Consider the following 22,802-nt stretch of genomic DNA (forward strand, 5'->3'; position numbering starts at 1 on the left):
TACACTACAGAAACCAACCGATTCAAAAGCAACAAAAAATGCTGTGGTCATGGCAAGCAATAAAGAACAAGCACTGAAAGTCAAAAAGATCGTTTTCCTAGAGAAAACGCTGTGTTTCTGCCCAGTTTCGAACTGGGGACTTGTCTCTTGTGAGGCGAACATGATAACGGCAACACTACAGAAACCGGATGCAAGTGCTTACTGTGGTGACAACAAGCAATCGAGATCAAGAACTGAAAGTCAAAAGCTTGGATACCAAAGAGTAACATCGTGTTTCTGCCCAGTTTTGAACTGGGGACCTTTCGCGTGTTAGGCGAACGTGATAACCGCTACACTACAGAAACCAACCGATTCAAAGAAAACAAAAAATGCTGTGGTCATGGCAAGCAATAAAGAACAAGCACTGAAAGTCAAAAAGATCGTTTTCCAAGAAAAAAAGCTGTGTTTCTGCCCAGTTTCGAACTATGGACCTTTCGCGTGTGAGGCGAACGTGATAACCGCTACACTACAGAAACCAGATGCAAGCGCTTACTCTGGTGACAACAAGCAATCGAGATCAAGAACTGAAAGTCAAAAGCTTGGATACCAAAGGGTAACAGCGTGTTTCTGCCCAGTTTCAAAATGGTGACCTTTCGCGTGTTAGGCAAACGTGATAACCACTACACTACAGAAACCGGCTGCGGAAGGTTACTGTGGTCATGACGAGCCATTGAGAACAAAGACTCAACGTCAAAAGCTTTAATATGAACGCATAATGTCATGCTTCTATCCAGTTTCGAACTGGGGACCGTTCGCGTGTGAGGTGAACGTGACAACCACTACACTTCAGAAACTCCATGCAAAGTTAAATACTGTATGTTTAAACATGCTGAAATGAACTTGAAAAAGAAAAAAACATCCAGCCAAAGTCAAGAGGTCTTCCTCTATGTCTGAAGACAGGACAAAGTGCATTTTGCAACACAGGAACCTTTCATTTGTCAGGCTATTGGAGAAAAAGAACAAACAGGGAAACAAAACCATGCTCCACAAAACATTCTCATGCCTTTGTCCAAAAGCCAAAAAGAAAAAGCACCTAGATGCCTGCTTTCGCACCTTGATCCTATCAGGTGTTACTTGAATTAGGAACACTTAGACACTGTCAAAAACACAAATGCTTGCCAAAAGCAAAAACGGGTAGAAATAATCACATTGGTAAAAGTAATGCTCATTAAACCAGCAATAGAATATGCTAACTAATGCTAATTAAGCCAACAATATACATTTGTGATCAAAATAAAGAAAAGCCACATGTTTCTGCCCGGGATCAAAACAGGGAACTTTCAGGAGGATGGCAAACAGGACAATCACTACACTACAGTAAACAGACAAGAGAGTTTACTCTGGTCATGGCAAGCATTAAAGATCAAGCACTCATTGTCAAAAGCGCTAGTTTGCAAGAGAAACGCTGTGTTTCTGCCCAGTTTCGAACTGAGGACTAGAGTTGAGCGACTTTTGGTTTTTTAGGGTCGCGTTTCGTTTCGTGAAACCCGAGTTTTCCAAAAGTCGGGTCGAGCAAGATCGTCCGATTATAGGGAAAAGTCGGGGTCGTCCCGAAACACGAAACCCAATGTAAGTCAATGGGGAATAAAAGTCGGCAGTGAGAGGAGGACAGGAAACACACCTACAGTGCCCATTTGAATGCCAAAAGCATCAATTCTTCTTACTTAAGCTTGTCAACCTTAATTAACTTCATAATATAAGATACGCACTGAAAAATGGGTGTTATTTGGCTAAAGTTGTGGGGGGGGAGGGCTGGTTGCAGGTTTTCATGTGCCCTGGGCGAAAGAGCGCCCCTTTAACACATACCACAACTCATCATGCTCCGATACGGCAGATAAATAGCGGTATAGTACAATGAAAAATACCTCACTTTTTACATCTCATGACGAGGCCCATCTATTTCTCCATACAGAATCATTGGTCCCATATAATGTTTGAAACAGTATATGATGAGCTCCACATAATGCTACAGTATATGTTGGTCCCCATGGATGAAGCTCCACTGTCTTATGGGCCCAAATAATGCTCCAAACATAATGGGCCCCATTTCTAATGCTCTAGTGTATAATGGGCCCTGTAAATGCTGCTCCAGTGTCTGATGTCCACCTTTGGAATGTTCCAGTGTATGGTGGGCCCCATCTATCATTCTCCAGAGTATAGTGCTCCCCAAAAATTGCTGTCCCAACATTGAAAACAATCAAATAAGTCTCCTCGCTAGGGAATCCCTGTACTTGTCTGGACAGGTGCTGTAGCTTGCTTAAAAGCTCGCCAGCCGTTCTCACGCCCAGTATGGATTGCACGTGATTGCACAAAGGTTAGAAAGGGTACCATATCCCTGGATAACATGTATGGATAGCGTACACATTCAAAATATATGTCTATACAGCATGAGGCAGGCTCAGACGGTGTTAGGCCCAGTATGGATTGCACGTCATTGCACAAAGGTTAGAAAGGGTACCGTATCCCTGGATAACATGTATGGATAGCGTACACATTCAAAATATATGTCTATACAGCATGAGGCAGGCTCAGACGTTGTTAGGCCCAGTATGGATTGCACGTCATTGCACAAAGGTTAGAAAGGGTACCGTATCCCTGGATAACATGTATGGATAGCGTACACATTCAAAATACATGTCTATACAGCATGAGGCAGGCTCAGACGGTGTTAGGCCCAGTATGGATTGCACGTCATTGCACAAAGGTTAGAAAGGGTACCGTATCCCCGGATAACATGTATGGATAGCGTACACATTCAAAATATATGTCTATACAGCATGAGGCAGGCTCAGACGGTGTTAAGCCCAGTATGGATTGCACGTGATTGCACAAAGGTTAGAAAGGGTACCCTATCCCCGGATAACATGTATGGATAGCGTACACATTCAAAATATATGTCTATACAGCATGAGGCAGGCTCAGACGGTGTTAGGCCCAGTATGGATTGCACGTCATTGCACAAAGGTTAGAAAGGGTACCGTATCCCTGGATAACATGTATGGATAGCGTACACATTCAAAATATATGTCTATACAGCATGAGGCAGGCTCAGACGGTGTTAGGCCCAGTATGGATTGCACGTCATTGCACAAAGGTTAGAAAGGGTACCGTATCCCCGGATAACATGTATGGATAGCGTACACATTCAAAGTATATTAAAAACACACATGTGACATGCACAATGTGAACAAGTCTGTTGGACCATGTTCACTCCACCCTGACTGAAACACAAACAAAAAGCACAAAATGACAAATGTGCAAAAATACATTGCAATAAGACATAACAGTAGTCAGCAAGTGCTGATAAAAGGTAATAACAAACACAGGGTATTTAGTCGATACTTTTTTTGCAAAAAAATGTATACCAAGCTGCCTCACCAACGTCAAGGTAACCCGTATTGAAGCAGTCCCTATCTAATGTATTTAATACCTGAACATATGAACTGTGTCTAAATGAGCAGGATTAAGACAGGCGCTTTCTGGTATGGGCACGTGATGCAAGACAGCTCCTTATGTACATGTCACACAAGAGAGGGGTGGGGTCTCTCAAATCATGCATAAGCATGAAAAAAACTGGATTAAAAACACACATGTGACATGCACAATGTGAACAAGTCTGTTGGACCATGTTCACTCCACCCTGACTGAAACACAAACAAAAAGCACAAAATGACAAATGTGCAAAAATACATTGCAATAAGACATAACAGTAGTCAGCAAGTGCTGATAAAAGGTAATAACAAACACAGGGTATTTAGTCGATACGTTTTTTTGCAAAAAAATGTATACCAAGCTGCCTCACCAACGTCAAGGTAACCCGTATTGATAATTGCACATCATTGCACAAAGGTTAGAAAGGGTACCGTATCCCTGGATAACATGTATGGATAGCGTACACATTCAAAATATATGTCTCAGGAGGCAGGCTCAGACGGTGTCAGGCACAGTATTGATTTGACTGCCCAGATTACACAGCGGAGGAGCAGGGAGAGGTAAAGATTGCAAATGCTGGGGCCCTGCCCAAGCAAGGGGGGCCCACTCTTGGGCGTCGGTACTGGCACTGGGCCCCTCATAGTACAGCGGTGTGTCTGACAGTGGGTGTGCACCACCACCGTCAGAGACACTTGATTGCACTATGAGGGACCCTGTGCCAGTGCCCGCGCCCAAGAGTCGGCCTACCCACCTGTCCAGGGCAACGGCACTCGCACGGTGTCGTGCGCTAGGTGGTTACCCCGGCCATGGGGGGGGAGGCAGCACAGTTAGGGAGTTTTAGAAAGTGGCATATGTTGATGTTGGACATTCAGCTGATGCAAAAGGCGAAATAGGTGAAGTACCAGGAAGAGGTGGACCAAAGCAAGCCATTTTTCTGTCACCCTATGTGTCATCAGGGGAAAGTGGGACAAAATCCTTGGAAACCCATGCGTGGTTCATTTTAATGAAGGTTAGATCATCCACATTTTGGGTTGACAGACGGGTCCTTTTTTCTGTCAGGATTGATCCAGCTGCACTGAAGACTCTTTCCGATAGCACACTTGCAGCTGGGCAAGCGAGCTCCTGTAAGGCATATTGGGCCAATTCAGGCCAGGTGTCCAGTTTAGCGGCCCAATAGTCAAAGGGGAATGACCTGTGTGGGAGAACATCGATATGGGAGGAAAAGTAGTTTGTAACCATAGTTGACAACTGCTGTCTCCTGTCACTTTCCATCGATGCAGTATTACCAGTTGTGTGAGCGGTATTTGAAAAATCAGTCCACAACATTGTCATGAAACCCCTGTCTCCAACGCCACTTCTGCTGTGTGCACCACGAACACCTCTGCCAAGCTGCCCCCGGCCCGTACGGCTCGTGTGAGAACCATCACCGCTGCTGTGTGCTGGGAATGCCTCAAGCAACCGATTTACCAGAGTTGCTTGTTTATTAGCCAATATTAGGTCAAGGTTCTCCTGTGGCATGATGTTTTGTAATTTGCCTTTATAGCGTGGATCCAGGATGCTGGCCAACCAGTAGTCGTCATCGTTCATCATTTTGGCAATGCGGGGGTCCCTTTTTAGGATCCGCAAGGCATAATCTGACATGTGGGCCAATGTTCCCGGTGTCAATGATGCACTGCGAGTGCTGGGTGGAGGAGCACTTTCTGGCAAATCCACATCCCTCCAGTCACGCACAAACCCTGTACCAGACCTTGCCACGCCAACATTTTCACTTGCCCCACGAGATGCATCCTCCTCCCCTAAGTAATCATCCCCATCATCCTCCTCCTCCTCCTCTTCTTCCTCCACCTCGTCCAGGAGAGGTCCCTGAGCAGACAATGGCTGAATGTCATCAAGGATTCCCTCCTCCTCTTCCTCCTCATCAACATTGGCTGCAGACGCCTGCTCCTTAAGGTGCGTCAAAGTTTGCATGAGCAGACGCATAAGTGGGATGCTCATGCTTAGGATGGCATCGTCTGCGCTTACCAGCCGTGTGCATTCCTCAAAACACTGAAGGACTTTGCAAAGGTCTTTCAGCTTCGACCACTGCACGCCTGTCAACTCCATGTCTGCTCTCAAAGTGCCTGGCCGTGTATCCTCCCACAAATGCATTATGGCCTGCCTCTGCTCGCACAGCCGCTCCACCATGTGCAGGGTGGAGTTCCACCTTGTTGCAATGTCGATAATGAGGCGGTGGTTGGGAAGGTGGAGCAATCGCTGCAGCTTCTGCATACGAACGGAGTGTACAGGCGACCGGCGGATGTGCGCGCACAGTCTTCGCACCTTCTGGAGCAGGGCTGTTAACTCCGGATAATTTTTGAGGAAGCACTGCACCACCAGGTTCAAGGTGTGAGCCAAGCAAGGTATGTGGCTGAGTTTTGAAAGGGCTATGGCTGCCACAAAATTACGGCCGTTATCACTAACTACCTTGCCTGCCTCAAGATGTACACTGCCCAGCCATGACTCAGTTTGTCGCTTCAAGTACTCGGCCAGCACCTCGGCGGTGTGTCTGTCGCCCAAACACATCATCTGCAACACAGCCTGCTGACGCTTTCCACTAGCTGCTCGATAGGGGGACACATCGTGTGCAACAGTGGCAGCTGCAGATGGAGTGCTCGTACGACTGCGCTCTGTGGACGAGCTTTTGCTTCTGGAGGAGGAGGAGGAGGAGGGTCGAACGCCTACAGCCAACTGTTTCCTATACCATGGGCTAGGCAGCACTGTCCCACCACCGCTGTCCCCTGTGGACCCTGCATCCACCACATTAACCCAGTGCGCAGTGATGGACACGTAACGGCCCTGGCCATGCCGACTGGACCATGCATCAGTTGTGAGGTGCACCTTTCCGCTCACTGACTGCTTGAGTGCATGGACAATGCGGTCTTTCACATGATGGTGGAGGGCTGGGATGGCTTTGCGAGAGAAGAAGTGGCGACTGGGTAGGTCATAGCGTGGTACTGCATAGGCCATGAGTTCGCGGAAAGCTGTGCTTTCCACCAACCGAAAGGGCATCATCTCAAACGAGATTAGTTTGGCAATGTGGGCGTTCAAACCCAGTGTACGCGGATGAGAGACTGAGTACTTTCTTGACCTACTCATAGTGTCTGGGAGGGTGAGCTGGACTTGAGAGCTGCATATGGTGGAAGTAGCGGTGGACAGGGCGGACTGAGAGAGGGTTGATGATGGTGATGGAGTTGGTGTTCTTTCTGATGGCCTAGAATCAGTCTTTCGTTGATATAACAGTGGGATCCCCTGACTGCTGTGGCCTTGCAACGACACCTCAACATTTGCTGCTGTGCTAACCGGTGGGCTTACAGTGGGGGAAACAATGTAGCGTTGCTGACTACCTTCGTTGTGATCAGTTGCACATGTGGCACTTGAGGTTTGGTGTTGTGTCCACGCTTGCAAGTGCATGCTGGTTAAATGTCTAAGCATGCAACTGGTATTCAAATTTTTCAGATTTTTCCCTCGGCTAAAGGTCTTTGCGCACTTCTTACAGATAACCTTGGCCTGATCATGAGGATTTTGTTCAAAAAAGTGCCACACTGCACTCTTCCTACTTTGGCAGACATTTTGCGGCCTAGCACGCTGTGATCTTTTGACCCTCTGGACAAGCTGTCCAGCAACTCTTTTGATGTTTGGAACCTGTCTTTGGAGTGCTTCGGGCCTGCCAGATAACAGCTGTTGCGATGTCGATGTCTGCTGTGGATGCTCCTCATCTGAGCTATTGGAAGCAGCACCTTCTTCCCCCAATGGATGCCAATCTGGGTCAACAACTGGGTCATCCATCACCTCCTCTTCTATGTCATGTGCACCTTTCTCTGTGTCACCATGTATGGTGGTATAGTGTGCGGGAAGGGGCACCTGAGTCTCATCAGGGTCAAAATCTGGCTCTGTACACTGCGAGGACAATGTAGTGCTCTGAGTGAATGTACCAGCAGAATCATCCATCAGCGGCTGTGCATCAGTGCACTCCATGTCAGATTCATCTTGGCCTGGGTAATTCACCATTTGACTTGATAATCCAGGCATGGTATGTGAAAACAGCTCCATGGAGTAATCAGTAGTATGGCCTCCGTCATCCTTCAATCTTGGTTGGGGTGAAGGACACAAGGAAAGTGTAGTTCATGAACATGAGCCTCCAATGACGACTCAGTGCTTTTACTTTTTACAACTGAAGAAGAGGAGGCGATAGAGCTGGAGGCTGAGTCAGCAATGTAAGACAAAACTTTTTCCTGACGCTCTGCCTTTAAAAGCGGTTTGCCAACTCCTAGAAAACTAAGCGTTCGAGGCCTTATGTAGCCAGACGATGACGCAGGGTCAGCACCTCCTGCATTCGGTCCTATATTGCTCTTGCCACTACCATCAGATCCACCACCAACACCATCATTACCAGCTGCCAACCCCTGCCCAATTCCACGGCCTCTTCCACCAGCCTTCCTCATTTTTGGTAGAAATGTAGACAAAATCCAACAAACTATATAGTAATGTAAAACAAGGTACAAGGTGTCTATAGGACAGGGGAGATTTAGAATTTCTGCACACACTTGTGGACAGTGGACACTTTTGGATTGTGTGAGGCCCACTGATATCTGAGCGCTATGTGACACGCTCGATGGCACAGCTGCCTGTGACCAAAGTGACGAGAGGATAATGGAGATTTTGAATCTCTGCGTACACTTTTGGACACTGGACACTTGTGGATTGTGTGCGGCCCACTGATATCTGAGCGCTATGTGACACGCTCGATGGCACAGCTGCCTGTGACCAAAGTGACGAGAGGATAATGGAGATTTTGAATCTCTGCGTACACTTTAGGACACTGGACACTTGTAGATTGTGTGAGGCCCACTGATATCTGAGCGCAATGTGACACGCTCGATGGCACAGCTGCCTGTGACCAAAGTGACGAGAGGATAATGGAGATTTTGAATCTCTGCGTACACTTTTGGACACTGGACACTTGTGGATTGTGTGAGGCCCACTGATATCTGAGCGCTATGTGACACGCTCGATGGCACAGCTGCCTGTGACCAAAGTGACGAGAGGATAATGGAGATTTTGAATCTCTGCGTACACTTTTGGACACTGGACACTTGTGGATTGTGTGAGGCCCACTGATATCTGAGCGCTATGTGACACGCTCAATGGCACAGCTGCCTGTGACCAAAGTGACGAGAGGATAATGGAGATTTTGAATCTCTGCGTACACTTTTGGACACTGGACACTTGTGGATTGTGTGCGGCCCACTGATATCTGAGCGCTATGTGACACGCTCGATGGCACAGCTGCCTGTGACCAAAGTGACGAGAGGATAATGGAGATTTTGAATCTCTGCGTACACTTTTGGACACTGGACACTTGTAGATTGTGTGAGGCCCACTGATATCTGAGCGCTATGTGACACGCTCGATGGCACAGCTGCCTGTGACCAAAGTGACGAGAGGATAATGGAGATTATGAATCTCTGCGTACACTTTTGGACACTGGACACTTGTGGATTGTGTGAGGCCCACTGATATCTGAGCGCTATGTGACACGCTCGATGGCACAGCTGCCTGTGACCAAATTGACGAGAGGATAATGGAGATTTTGAATCTCTGCGTACACTTTTGGACACTGGACACTTGTGGATTGTGTGAGGCCCACTGATATCTGAGCGCTATGTGACACGCTCGATGGCACAGCTGCCTGTGACCAAAGTGACGAGAGGATAATGGAGATTTTGAATCTCTGCGTACACTTTTGGACACTGGACACTTGTAGATTGTGTGAGGCCCACTGATATCTGAGCGCTATGTGACACGCTCGATGGCACAGCTGCCTGTGACCAAAGTGACGAGAGGATAATGGAGATTTTGAATCTCTGCGTACACTTTTGGACACTGGACACTTGTGGATTGTGTAAGGCCCACTGATATCTGAGCGCTATGTGACACGCTCGATGGCACAGCTGCCTGTGACCAAAGTGACGAGAGGATAATGGAGATTTTGAATCTCTGCGTACACTTTTGGACACTGGACACTTGTGGATTGTGTGAGGCCCACTGATATCTCAGCGCTATGTGACACGCTCGATGGCACAGCTGCCTGTGACCAAAGTGACGAGAGGATAATGGAGATTTTGAATCTCTGCGTACACTTTTGGACACTGGACACTTGTGGATTGTGTGAGGACCACTGATATCTGAGCGCTATGTGACACGCTCGATGGCACAGCTGCCTGTGACCAAAGTGACGAGAGGATAATGGAGATTTTGAATCTCTGCATACACTTTTGGACACTGGACACTTGTGGATTGTGTGCGGCCAACTGATATCTGAGCGCTATGTGACACGCTCGATGGCACAGCTGCCTGTGACCAAAGTGACGAGAGGATAATGGAGATTTTGAATCTCTGCGTACACTTTTGGACACTGGACACTTGTGGATTGTGTGAGGCCCACTGATATCTGAGCGCTATGTGACACGCTCGATGGCACAGCTGCCTGTGACCAAAGTGACGAGAGGATAATGGAGATTTTGAATCTCTGCGTACACTTTTGGACACTAGACACTTGTGGATTGTGTGAGGCCCACTGATATCTGAGCGCTATGTGACACGCTCGATGGCACAGCTGCCTTTGACCAAAGTGACTAGAGGATAATGGAGATTTTGAATCTCTGCGTACACTTTTGGACACTGGACACTTGTGGATTGTGTGAGGCCCACTGATATCTGAGCGCTATGTGACACGCTCGATGGCACAGCTGTGACAAAAGTGACTAGAGGACAAGGGAGATTGGATTGCTTTTAAAAAAGCAGTTTGTGGAGCAGTGGGTAAACAGCAATGCAGCGTGTCAGGAAGCCTTAAAAGGCAGCCCAACAACCAACACCACTGATACACCACAATATAGCCTCCCCTTGCACTGCACACACAGTGACTTGTGTGTTGTGCAGGCCAAATCGCTAGCAGCAGAAGCAGTTTTTTTGTCTTCTTCCCTGCCTAACGCTCTCCCTACAGAATCAGCAGCAACCTCTCCCTATACTAAGATCGGCAGAAGTAAGATGGCGGTCGGCGTGCACGCCCTTTTATACCCCCTGTGACGCCCACCAAAGCAAGCCAATCACTTGCATGCCCTTCTGAAAGATGGTGGTGACCCGTGCCTAGGTCATCACGTTGCCCACAGTGTCCGTGGATCCTGATTGGCTGAAAAAGAGCGCAAAACAAACTTTTGAAACGCGACTTTGGCGCGTAAGTCGCCGGCCTCGTGGCCGACCTCATCCTAGGGTCGGGTTTCGTTTCATGAAACCCGACTTTGCCAAAAGTCGGGGAATTTTGAATTTTTTCGACCCGTTTCGCTCAACTCTACTGAGGACCTTTCGCGTGTAAAGCGAACGTGATAACCGCTACACTACAGAAACCAACCAATTCAAACAAACAAAAAATGCTGTGGTCATGACAAGCAATAAAGAACAAGCACGGAAAGGCAAAAAGATCGTTTTCCAAGAGAAAAAGCTATGTTTCGGCCCAGTTTCGAACTGGGGACCTTTCGCGTGTGAAGCGAACGCGATAACCGCTACACTACAGAAACCAGAAGCAAGCGCTTACTGTGGTGACAACAAGCAATCGAGATCAAGAACTGAAAGTCAAAAGCTTGGATACCAAAGGGTAACAGCGTGTTTCTGCCCAGTTTCGAACTGGTGACCTTTCGCGTGTTAGGCGAACGTGATAGCCACTACACTATAGAAACCGGCTGCGGGAAGGTTACTGTGGTCATGATGAGCCATCGAGAACAAAGACTCAACATCAAAAGCTTTAATATCAACGCCTAATGTCATGCTTCTATCCAGTTTCGAACTGGGGACCGTTCGCGTGTGAGGTGAATGTGACAACCACTACACTTTGGTTGTTTAGTTGGAATGTTTAGTTTGCAAAAGAGAAGACTGAGAGGAGACTTAATAGCTGTCTACAAATATCTAAAGGGCTGTCACATTGTAGAAGGATCAACTTTATTCTCATTTGCACAAGGAAAGACTAGAAGCAATGGGATGAAACTGAATGGGAGGAGACACAGATTAGATATTAGAAAAAACTTTTTGACAGTTAGAGTGATCAATGAGTGGAACAGGCTGCCACGAGAAGTGGTGAGTTCTCCTTCAATGGAAGTCTTCAAACAGAGGCTGGACAGACATCTGACTGGGATGATTTAGCGAATCCTGCTTTGAGCAGGGGGTTGGACCAGATGGTCCAGGAGGTCCCTTCCAACTCTACGATTCTATGATTCTATGACTTCAGAAACTCCATGCAAAGCTAAAGATGTTTAGACATGCTGAAATGAACTTGAAAAAGAAAAAAACAGCCAGCCAAAGTCAAGAGGTCTTCCTCTATGTCTGAAGACAGGACAAAGTGCATTTTGCAACACAGGAACCTTTCATTTGTCAGGCTATTGGAGAAAAAGAACAAACAGGGAAACAAAACCATGCTCCACAAAACATTCTCATGCCTTTGTCCAAAAGCCAAAAAGAAAAAGCACCTAGATGCCTGCTTTCGCACCTTGATCCTATCAGGTGTTACTTGAATTAGGAACACTTAGACACTGTCAAAAACACACATGCTTGCCAAAAGCAAAAACGGGTAGAAATAATCACATTGGTAAAAGTAATGCTCATTAAACCAGCAATAGAATATGCTAACTAAGGCTAATTAAGCCAACAATATACGTTTGTGATCAAAATAAAGAAAAGCCACATGTTTCTGCCCGGGATCAAAACAGGGAACTTTCAGGAGGATGGCAAACAGGACAATCACTACACTACAGTAACCAGACAAGAGCATTTACTGTGGTCATGGCAAGCATTAAAGATCAAGCACTCATTGTCAAAAGCGCTAGTTTGCAAGCGGAACGCTGTGTTTCTGCCCAGTTTCGAACTGGGGACCTTTCGCGTGCAAAGCGAACGTGATCATAGAATCATAGAATCGTAGAGTTGGAAGGGACCTCCTGGGCCATCTGGTCCAACCCCCTGCTCAAAGCAGGATTCGCTAAATCATTCAAGTCAGATGTCTGTCCAGCCTCTGTTTGAAGACATCCATTGAAGGAGAACTCACCACTTCTCGTGGCAGCTTGTTCCACTCATTGATCACTCTAACTGTCAAAAAGTTTTTTCTAATATCTAATCTGTGTCTCCTCCCATTCAGTTTCATCCCATTGCTTCTAGTCTTTCCTTGTGCAAATGAGAATAAAGATGATCCTTCTACAATGTGACAGCCCTTGAGATATTTGTAGACAGCTATTAAGTCTCCTCTCAGTCTTCTCTTTTGCAAACTAAACAATCCCAAATCCTGCAACCTTTCCTCATAAGACAGGGTTTGCAGACCGGTCACCATTCTGGTTGCTCTTTTCTGAACTTGCTCCAGTTTGTTGATGTCTTTTTTAAAATGTGGTGCCCAAAACTGGACACAATATTCCAGATGAGGTCTGACCAAAGAGGAGTAGAGGGAAATAATGACTTCACGTGATCTAGACTGTATGCTTCTGTTAATACATCCTAGAATTGCATTTGCTTTTTTTGCTGCTGCATCACACTGTTGACTCATATTCAGTTTGTGATCTATTAGTATACCCAAGTCTTTTTCACATGTGCAGTTGCTTAGGCCTATTCCTCCCATTCTGTATATGCTTTTTTCATTTTTATTGCCCAGATGTAGTACTTTGCATTTGTCCCTGTTAAAAACCATTCTGTTAGTTGCTGCCCAGTTCTCCAGTAACCGCTACACTACAGAAACCAACCGATTCAAACTAAAAAAAAATGCTGTGGTCATGGCAAGCAATAAAGAACAAGCACTGAAAGTCAAAAAGATCGTTTTCCAAGAGAAAAAGCTGTGTTTCTGCCCAGTTTCGAACTGGGGACCTCTCGCGTGGGAGGCGAACATGATAACCACTACACTACAGAAACCAGATGCAATTTCTTACTGTGGTGACAACAAGCAATCGAGATCAAGAACTGAAAGTCAAAAGCTTGGATACCAAAGGGTAACATCGTGTTTCTGCCCAGTTTCGAACTGAGGACCTTTCGCGTGTAAAGCTAACAGGATAACCGCTACACTACAGAAACCAACCGATGCAAACAAACAAAAAATGCTGTGGTCATGGCAAGCAATAAAGAACAAGCACTGAAAGTCAAAAAGATCGTTTTCCAAGAGAAAAAGCTGTGTTTCTGCCCAGTTTCGAACTGAGGACATTTCGCGTGTGAGAAAAACGTGATAACCACTACAGTACAGAAAGCGGATGCAAGCACTTACTGTGGTGACAACAAGCAATCGAGATCAAGAACTGAAAGTCAAAAGCTTGGATACCAAAGGGTAACAGCGTGTTTCTGCCCAGTTTCGAACTGGGGACCTTTCGCGTGTTAGGCGAACGTGATAACCACTACTCTACAGAAACCGGCTGCGGAAGGTTACTGTGGTCATGACGTGCCATCGAGAACAAAGACTCAACGTCAAAAGCTTTAATATCAACGCCTAATGTCATGCTTCTATCCAGTTTTGAACTGGGGACCGTTCGCGTGTGAGGTGAACGTGACAACCACTACACTTAAGAAACTCAATGCAAAGCTAAAGATGTTTAAACATGCTGAAATGAACTTGAAAAAGAAAAAAACATCCAGCCAAAGTCAAGAGGTCTTCCTCTATGTCTGAAGACAGGACAAAGTGCATTTTGCAACACAGGAACCTTTCATTTGTCAGGCTATTGGAGAAAAAGAACAAACAGGGAAACAAAACCATGCTCCACAAAACATTCTCATGCCTTTGTTCAAAAGCCTAAAACAAAAAGCACCTAGATGCCTGCTTTCGCACCTTGATCCTATCAGGTGTTACTTGAATTAGGAACACTTAGACACTGTCAAAAACACACATGCCTGCCAAAAGCAAAAACGGGTAGAAATAATCACATTGGTAAAAGTAATGCTCATTAAACCAGCAATAGAATATGCTAACTAAGGCTAATTAAGCCAACAATATACGTTTGTGATCAAAATAAAGAAAAGCCACATGTTTCTGCCCGGGATCAAAACAGGGAACTTTCAGGAGGATGGCAAACAGGACAATCACTACACTACAGTAACCAGACAAGAGCGTTTACTGTGGTCATGGCAAGCATTAAAGATCAAGCACTCATTGTCAAAAGCGCTAGTTTGCAAGAGGAACGCTGTGTTTCTGCCCAGTTTCGAACTGAGGACCTTTCGCGTGTAAAGCTAACGTGATAACCGCTACACTACAGAAACCAACCTGTTCAAACAAACAAAAAATGCTGTGGTCATGGCAAGCAATAAAGAACAAGCACTGAAAGTCAAAAAGATCGTTTTCCAAGAGAAAAAGCTGTGTTTCTGCCCAGTTTCGAACTGGCGACCTTTCGCGTGTGAGGCGAACGTGATAACCGCTACACTACAGAAACCGGATGCAAGCGCTTACTGTGGTGACAACAGGCAATCGAGATCAAGAACTGAAATTCAAAAGCTTGGATACCAAAGGGTAACAGCGTGTTTCTGCACAGTTTCGAACTGGGGACCTTTCTCGTGTTAGGCGAACGTTATAACCACTACACTACAGAAACCGGCTGTGGAAGGTTACTGTGGTCATGACGAGCCATCGAGAACAAAGACTCAACGTCAAAAGCTTTACTATCAACGCCTAATGTCATGCTTCTATCCAGTTTCGAACTGGGGACCGTTCGCGTGTGAGGTGAACGTGACAACCACTAAACTTCAGAAACTCCATGCAAAGCTAAAGATGTTTAAACATGCTGAAATGAACTTGAAAAAGAAAAAAACAGCCTGCCAAAGTCAAGAGGTTTTCCTCTATGTCTGAAGACAGGACAAAGTGCATTTTGCAACACAGGAACCTTTCATTTGCCAGGCAATTGGAGAAAAAGAACAAACAGGGAAACAAAACCATGCTCCACAAAACATTCTCATGCCTTTGTCCAAAAGCCAAAAAGAAAAAGCACCTAGATGCCTGCTTTCGCACCTTGATCCTATCAGGTGTTACTTGAATTAGGAACACTTAGACACTGTCAAAAACACACATGCTTGCCAAAAGCAAAAACGGGTAGAAATAATCACATTGGTAAAAGTAATGCATATTAAACCAGCAATAGAATATGCTAACTAAGGCTAATTAAGCCAACAATATACGTTTGTGATCAAAATAAAGAAAAGCCACATGTTTCTGCCCGGGATCAAAACAGGGAACTTTCAGGAGGATGGCAAACAGGACAATCACTACACTACAGTAACCAGACAAGAGCGTTTACTGTGGTCATGGCAAGCATTAAAGATCAAGCACTCATTGTCAAAAGCGCTAGTTTGCAAGAGGAACGCTGTGTTTCTGCCCAGTTTCGAACTGAGGACCTTTCGCATGTAAAGTGAACGTGATAACCTCTACACTACAGAAACTAAGCAATTCAAACAAAAAATGCTGTGGTCATGGCAAGCAATAAAGAACAAGCACTGAAAGTCAAAAAGATCGTTTTCCAAGAGAAAAAGCTGTGTTTCTGCCCAGTTTCGAACTGGGGACCTTTCGCGTGTGAGGCGAACGTGATAACCGCTACACTACAGAAACCGGATGCAAGTGCTTACTGTGGTGACAACAAGCAATCGAGATCAAGAACTGAAATTCAAAAGCTTGGATACCAAAGTGTAAAAGCGTGTTTCTGCCCAGTTTCGATCTGGGGACCTTTCGCGTGTTAGGCGAACGTGATAACTAGAGTTGAGCGAAACGGGTCGAAAAAATTCAAAAGTCGGGTTTCATGAAACGAAACCCGACCCTAGGATGAGGTCGGCCACGAGGTCGGCGACTTACGCGCCAAAGTCGCGTTTCAAAAGTTTGTTTTGGGCTCTTTTTCAGCCAATCAGGATCCACGGACAATGTGGGCAACGTGATGACCTAGGCACGGGTCACCACCATCTTTCAGAATGGCATGCAAGTGATTGGCTTGCTTTGGTGGGCGTCACAGGGGGTATAAAAGGGCGTGCACGCCGACCGCCATCTTACTTCTGCCGATCTTAGTATAGGGAGAGGTTGCTGCTGATTCTGTAGGGAGAGCGTTAGGCAGGGAAGAAGACAAAAAAACTGCTTCTGCTGCTAGCGATTTGGCCTGCACAACACACAAGTCACTGTGTGTGCAGTGCAAGGGGAGGCTATATTGTGGTGTATCAGTGGTGTTGGTTGTTGGGCTGCCTTTTAAGGCTTCCTGACACGCTGGCATTTCTGTTTACCCACTGCTCTGCAAACTGCTTTTTTAAAAGCAATCCAATCTCCCTTATCCTCTAGTCACTTTTGTCACAGCTGTGCCATCGAGCGTGTCACATAGCGCTCAGATATCAGTGGGCCTCTCACAATCCACAAGTGTCCAGTGTCCAAAATTGTACGCAGAGATTCAAAATCTCCATTATCCTCTCGTCACTTTGGTCACAGGCAGCTGTGCCATCGAGCGTGTCACATAGCGCTCAGATATCAGTGGGCCTCACACAATCCACAAGTGTCCAGTGTCCAAAAGTGTGCGCAGAGATTCAAAATCTCCATTATCCTCTCGTCACTTTGGTCACAGGCAGCTGTGCCATCGAGCCTGTCACATAGCGCTCAGATATCAGTGGGCCTCACACAATCCACAAGTGTCCAGTGTCCAAAAGTGTACGCAGAGATTCAAAATCTCCATTATCCTCTCGTCACTTTGGTCACAGGCAGCTGTGCCATCGAGCGTGTCACATAGCGCTCAGATATCAGTGGGCCTCACACAATCCACAAGTGTCCAGTGTCCAAAAGTGTACGTAGAGATTCAAAATCTCCATTATCCTCTCGTCACTTTGGTCACAGGCAGCTGTGCCATCGAGCGTGTCACATAGCGCTCAGATATCAGTGGGCCTCACACAATCCACAAGTGTCCAGTGTCCAAAAGTGTACACAGAGATTCAAAATCTCCATTATCCTCTCGTCACTTTGGTCACAGGCAGCTGTGCCATCGAGCGTGTCACATAGCGCTCAGATATCAGTGGGCCTCACACAATCCACAAGTGTCCAGTGTCCAAAAGTGTACGCAGAGATTCAAAATCTCCATTATCCTCTCGTCACTTTGGTCACAGGCAGCTGTGCCATCGAGCGTGTCACATAGCGCTCAGATATCAGTGGGCCTCACACAATCCACAAGTGTCCAGTGTCCAAAAGTGTGCGCAGAGATTCAAAATCTCCATTATCCTCTCGTCACTTTGGTCACAGGCAGCTGTGCCATCGAGCGTGTCACATAGCGCTCAGATATCAGTGGGCCTCACACAATCCACAAGTGTCCAGTGTCCAAAAGTGTGCGCAGAGATTCAAAATCTCCATTATCCTCTCGTCACTTTGGTCACAGGCAGCTGTGCCATCGAGCCTGTCACATAGCGCTCAGATATCAGTGGGCCTCACACAATCCACAAGTGTCCAGTGTCCAAAAGTGTACGCAGAGATTCAAAATCTCCATTATCCTCTCGTCACTTTGGTCACAGGCAGCTGTGCCATCGAGCGTGTCACATAGCGCTCAGATATCAGTGGGCCTCACACAATCCACAAGTGTCCAGTGTCCAAAAGTGTACGCAGAGATTCAAAATCTCCATTATCCTCTTGTCAATTTGGTCACAGGCAGCTGTGCCATCGAGCGTGTCATATAGCGCTCAGATATCAGTGGGCCTCACACAATCCACAAGTGTCCAGTGTCCAAAAGTGTACGCAGAGATTCAAAATCTCCATTATCCTCTCGTCACTTTGGTCACAGGCAGCTGTGCCATCGAACGTGTCACATAGCGCTCAGATATCAGTGGGCCTCACACAATCCACAAGTGTCCAGTGTCCAAAAGTGTGCACAGAGATTCAAAATCTCCATTATCCTCTCGTCACTTTGGTCACAGGCAGTTATGCCATCGAGCCTGTCACATAGCGCTCAGATATCAGTGGGCCTCACACAATCCACAAGTGTCCAGTGTCCAAAAGTGTACGCAGAGATTCAAAATCTCCATTATCCTCTCGTCACTTTGGTCACAGGCAGCTGTGCCATCGAGCGTGTCACATAGCTCTCAGATATCAGTGGGCCTCACACAATCCACAAGTGTCCAGTGTCCAAAAGTGTACGCAGAGATTCAAAATCTCCATTATCCTCTCGTCACTTTGGTCACAGGCAGCTGTGCCATCGAGCGTGTCACAAAGCGCTCAGATATCAGTGGGCCTCACACAATCCACAAGTGTCCAGTGTCCAAAAGTGTGCGCAGAGATTCAAAATCTCCATTATCCTCTCGTCACTTTGGTCACAGGCAGCTGTGCCATCGAGCGTGTCACATAGCGCTCAGATATCAGTGGGCCTCACACAATCCACAAGTGTCCAGTGTCCAAAAGTGTGCGCAGAGATTCAAAATCTCCATTATCCTCTCGTCACTTTGGTCACAGGCAGCTGTGCCATCGAGCGTGTCACATAGCGCTCAGATATCAGTGGGCCTCACACAATTCACAAGTGTCCAGTGTCCAAAAGTGTACGTAGAGATTCAAAATCTCCATTATCCTCTCATCACTTTGGTCACAGGCAGCTGTGCCATCGAGCGTGTCACATAGCGCTCAGATATCAGTGGGCCTCACACAATCCACAAGTGTCCAGTGTCCAAAAGTGTACGCAGAGATTCAAAATCTCCATTATCCTCTCGTCACTTTGGTCACAGGCAGCTGTGCCATCGAGCGTGTCACATAGCGCTCAGATATCAGTGGGCCTCACACAATCCACAAGTGTCCAGTGTCCAAAAGTGTACGCAGAGATTCAAAATCTCCATTATCCTCTCGTCACTTTGGTCACAGGCAGCTGTGCCATCGAGCGTGTCACATAGCGCTCAGATATCAGTGGGCCTCACACAATCCACAAGTGTCCAGTGTCCAAAAGTGTGCGCAGAGATTCAAAATCTCCATTATCCTCTCGTCACTTTGGTCACAGGCAGCTGTGCCATCGAGCGTGTCACATAGCGCTCAGATATCAGTGGGCCTCACACAATCCACAAGTGTCCAGTGTCCAAAAGTGTGCGCAGAGATTCAAAATCTCCATTATCCTCTCGTCACTTTGGTCACAGGCAGCTGTGCCATCGAGCCTGTCACATAGCGCTCAGATATCAGTGGGCCTCACACAATCCACAAGTGTCTAGTGTCCAAAAGTGTACGCAGAGATTCAAAATCTCCATTATCCTCTCGTCACTTTGGTCACAGGCAGCTGTGCCATCGAGCGTGTCACATAGCGCTCAGATATCAGTGGGCCTCACACAATCCACAAGTGTCCAGTGTCCAAAAGTGTACGTAGAGATTCAAAATCTCCATTATCCTCTCGTCACTTTGGTCACAGGCAGCTGTGCCATCGAGCGTGTCACATAGCACTCAGATATCAGTGGGCCTCACACAATCCACAAGTGTCCAGTGTCCAAAAGTGTACGCAGAGATTCAAAATCTCCATTATCCTCTCGTCACTTTGGTCACAGGCAGCTGTGCCATCGAGCGTGTCACATAGCGCTCAGATATCAGTGGGCCTCACACAATCCACAAGTGTCCAGTGTCCAAAAGTGTACACAGAGATTCAAAATCTCCATTATCCTCTCGTCACTTTGGTCACAGGCAGCTGTGCCATCGAGCATGTCACATAGCGCTCAGATATCAGTGGGCCTCACACAATCCACAAGTGTCCAGTGTCCAAAAGTGTACGCAGAGATTCAAAATCTCCATTATCCTCTCGTCACTTTGGTCACAGGCAGCTGTGCCATCGAGCGTGTCACATAGCGCTCAGATATCAGTGGGCCTCACACAATCCTCAAGTGTCCAGTGTCCAAAAGTGTACGCAGAGATTCAAAATCTCCATTATCCTCTCGTCACTTTGGTCACAGGCAGCTGTGCCATCGAGCGTGTCACAAAGCGCTCAGATATCAGTGGGCCTCACAAAATCCACAAGTGTCCAGTGTTCAAAAGTGTACGCAGACATTCAAAATCTCCATTATCCTCTCGTCACTTTGGTCACAGGCAGCTGTGCCATCGAGCATGTCACATAGCGCTCAGATATCAGTGGGCCTCACACAATCCACAAGTGTCCAGTGTCCAAAAGTGTACGCAGAGATTCAAAATCTCCATTATCCTCTCGTCACTTTGGTCACAGGCAGCTGTGCCATCGAGCCTGTCACATAGCGCTCAGATATCAGTGGGCCTCACACAATCCACAAGTGTCCAGTGTCCAAAAGTGTACGCAGAGATTCAAAATCTCCATTATCCTCTCGTCACTTTGGTCACAGGCAGCTGTGCCATCGAGCGTGTCACATAGCGCTCAGATATCAGTGGGCCTCACACAATCCACAAGTGTCCAGTGTCCAAAAGTGTACGCAGAGATTCAAAATCTCCATTATCCTCTCGTCACTTTGGTCACAGGCAGCTGTGCCATCGAGCGTGTCACATAGCGCTCAGATATCAGTGGGCCTCACACAATCCACAAGTGTCCAGTGTCCAAAAGTGTGCGCAGAGATTCAAAATCTCCATTATCCTCTCGTCACTTTGGTCACAGGCAGCTGTGCCATCGAGCGTGTCACATAGCGCTCAGATATCAGTGGGCCTCACACAATCCACAAGTGTCCAGTGTCCAAAAGTGTGCGCAGAGATTCAAAATCTCCATTATCCTCTCGTCACTTTGGTCACAGGCAGCTGTGCCATCGAGCCTGTCACATAGCGCTCAGATATCAGTGGGCCTCACACAATCCACAAGTGTCCAGTGTCCAAAAGTGTACGCAGAGATTCAAAATCTCCATTATCCTCTCGTCACTTTGGTCACAGGCAGCTGTGCCATCGAGCGTGTCACATATCGCTCAGATATCAGTGGGCCTCACACAATCCACAAGTGTCCAGTGTCCAAAAGTGTACGTAGAGATTCAAAATCTCCATTATCCTCTCGTCACTTTGGTCACAGGCAGCTGTGCCATCGAGCGTGTCACATAGCGCTCAGATATCAGTGGGCCTCACACAATCCACAAGTGTCCAGTGTCCAAAAGTGTACGCAGAGATTCAAAATCTCCATTATCCTCTCGTCACTTTGGTCACAGGCAGCTGTGCCATCGAGCGTGTCACATAGCGCTCAGATATCAGTGGGCCTCACACAATCCACAAGTGTCCAGTGTCCAAAAGTGTACACAGAGATTCAAAATCTCCATTATCCTCTCGTCACTTTGGTCACAGGCAGCTGTGCCATCGAGCATGTCACATAGCGCTCAGATATCAGTGGGCCTCACACAATCCACAAGTGTCCAGTGTCCAAAAGTGTACGCAGAGATTCAAAATCTCCATTATCCTCTCGTCACTTTGGTCACAGGCAGCTGTGCCATCGAGCGTGTCACATAGCGCTCAGATATCAGTGGGCCTCACACAATCCTCAAGTGTCCAGTGTCCAAAAGTGTACGCAGAGATTCAAAATCTCCATTATCCTCTCGTCACTTTGGTCACAGGCAGCTGTGCCATCGAGCGTGTCACAAAGCGCTCAGATATCAGTGGGCCTCACACAATCCACAAGTGTCCAGTGTTCAAAAGTGTACGCAGACATTCAAAATCTCCATTATCCTCTCGTCACTTTGGTCACAGGCAGCTGTGCCATCGAGCATGTCACATAGCGCTCAGATATCAGTGGGCCTCACACAATCCACAAGTGTCCAGTGTCCAAAAGTGTACGCAGAGATTCAAAATCTCCATTATCCTCTCGTCACTTTGGCCACAGGCAGCTGTGCCATCGAGCCTGTCACATAGCGCTCAGATATCAGTGGGCCTCACACAATCTACAAGTGTCCAGTGTCCAAAAGTGTACGCAGAGATTCAAAATCTCCATTATCCTCTCGTCACTTTGGTCACAGGCAGCTGTGCCATCGAGCCTGTCACATAGCGCTCAGATATCAGTGGGCCTCACACAATCCACAAGTGTCCAGTGTCCAAAAGTGTACGCAGAGATTCAAAATCTCCATTATCCTCTCGTCACTTTGGTCACAGGCAGCTGTGCCATCGAGCCTGTCACATAGCGCTCAGATATCAGTGGGCCTCACACAATCTACAAGTGTCCAGTGTCCAAAAGTGTACGCAGAGATTCAAAATCTCCATTATCCTCTCGTCACTTTGGTCACAGGCAGCTGTGCCATCGAGCGTGTCACATAGCGCTCAGATATCAGTGGGCCTCACACAATCCACAAGTGTCCAGTGTCCAAAAGTGTACGCAGAGATTCAAAATCTCCATTATCCTCTC

General features: G+C 46.9%; 7 non-coding genes across 7 annotated transcripts; all 7 read right to left on the bottom strand.

Moving 5' to 3' along the window:
* Nucleotides 1-271: 271 nt before the first annotated feature.
* Nucleotides 272-344, bottom strand: TRNAV-AAC (transfer RNA valine (anticodon AAC)). The gene has a single exon. It is a non-coding gene; the product is annotated as a tRNA-Val (tRNA).
* A 98-nt stretch (nt 345-442) lies between these two features.
* On the bottom strand, nt 443-515 carry TRNAV-CAC (transfer RNA valine (anticodon CAC)). Its single transcript has one exon. It is a non-coding gene; the product is annotated as a tRNA-Val (tRNA).
* Nucleotides 516-13,373: 12,858 nt separating this feature from the next.
* Nucleotides 13,374-13,446, bottom strand: TRNAG-CCC (transfer RNA glycine (anticodon CCC)). The gene has a single exon. It is a non-coding gene; the product is annotated as a tRNA-Gly (tRNA).
* Nucleotides 13,447-14,702: 1,256 nt separating this feature from the next.
* On the bottom strand, nt 14,703-14,775 carry TRNAV-UAC (transfer RNA valine (anticodon UAC)). Its single transcript has one exon. It is a non-coding gene; the product is annotated as a tRNA-Val (tRNA).
* Nucleotides 14,776-14,872: 97 nt separating this feature from the next.
* On the bottom strand, nt 14,873-14,945 carry TRNAV-CAC (transfer RNA valine (anticodon CAC)). Its single transcript has one exon. It is a non-coding gene; the product is annotated as a tRNA-Val (tRNA).
* A 927-nt stretch (nt 14,946-15,872) lies between these two features.
* Nucleotides 15,873-15,945, bottom strand: TRNAV-UAC (transfer RNA valine (anticodon UAC)). The gene has a single exon. It is a non-coding gene; the product is annotated as a tRNA-Val (tRNA).
* A 93-nt stretch (nt 15,946-16,038) lies between these two features.
* On the bottom strand, nt 16,039-16,111 carry TRNAV-CAC (transfer RNA valine (anticodon CAC)). The gene has a single exon. It is a non-coding gene; the product is annotated as a tRNA-Val (tRNA).
* Nucleotides 16,112-22,802: the final 6,691 nt, after the last annotated feature.

The sequence above is a fragment of the Dendrobates tinctorius genome, unplaced genomic scaffold (assembly GCF_039654945.1).
Source record: "Dendrobates tinctorius isolate UK_male_01 unplaced genomic scaffold, ASM3965494v1 ptg000332l, whole genome shotgun sequence".
Classification (NCBI taxonomy): Eukaryota; Metazoa; Chordata; class Amphibia; order Anura; family Dendrobatidae; genus Dendrobates; species Dendrobates tinctorius.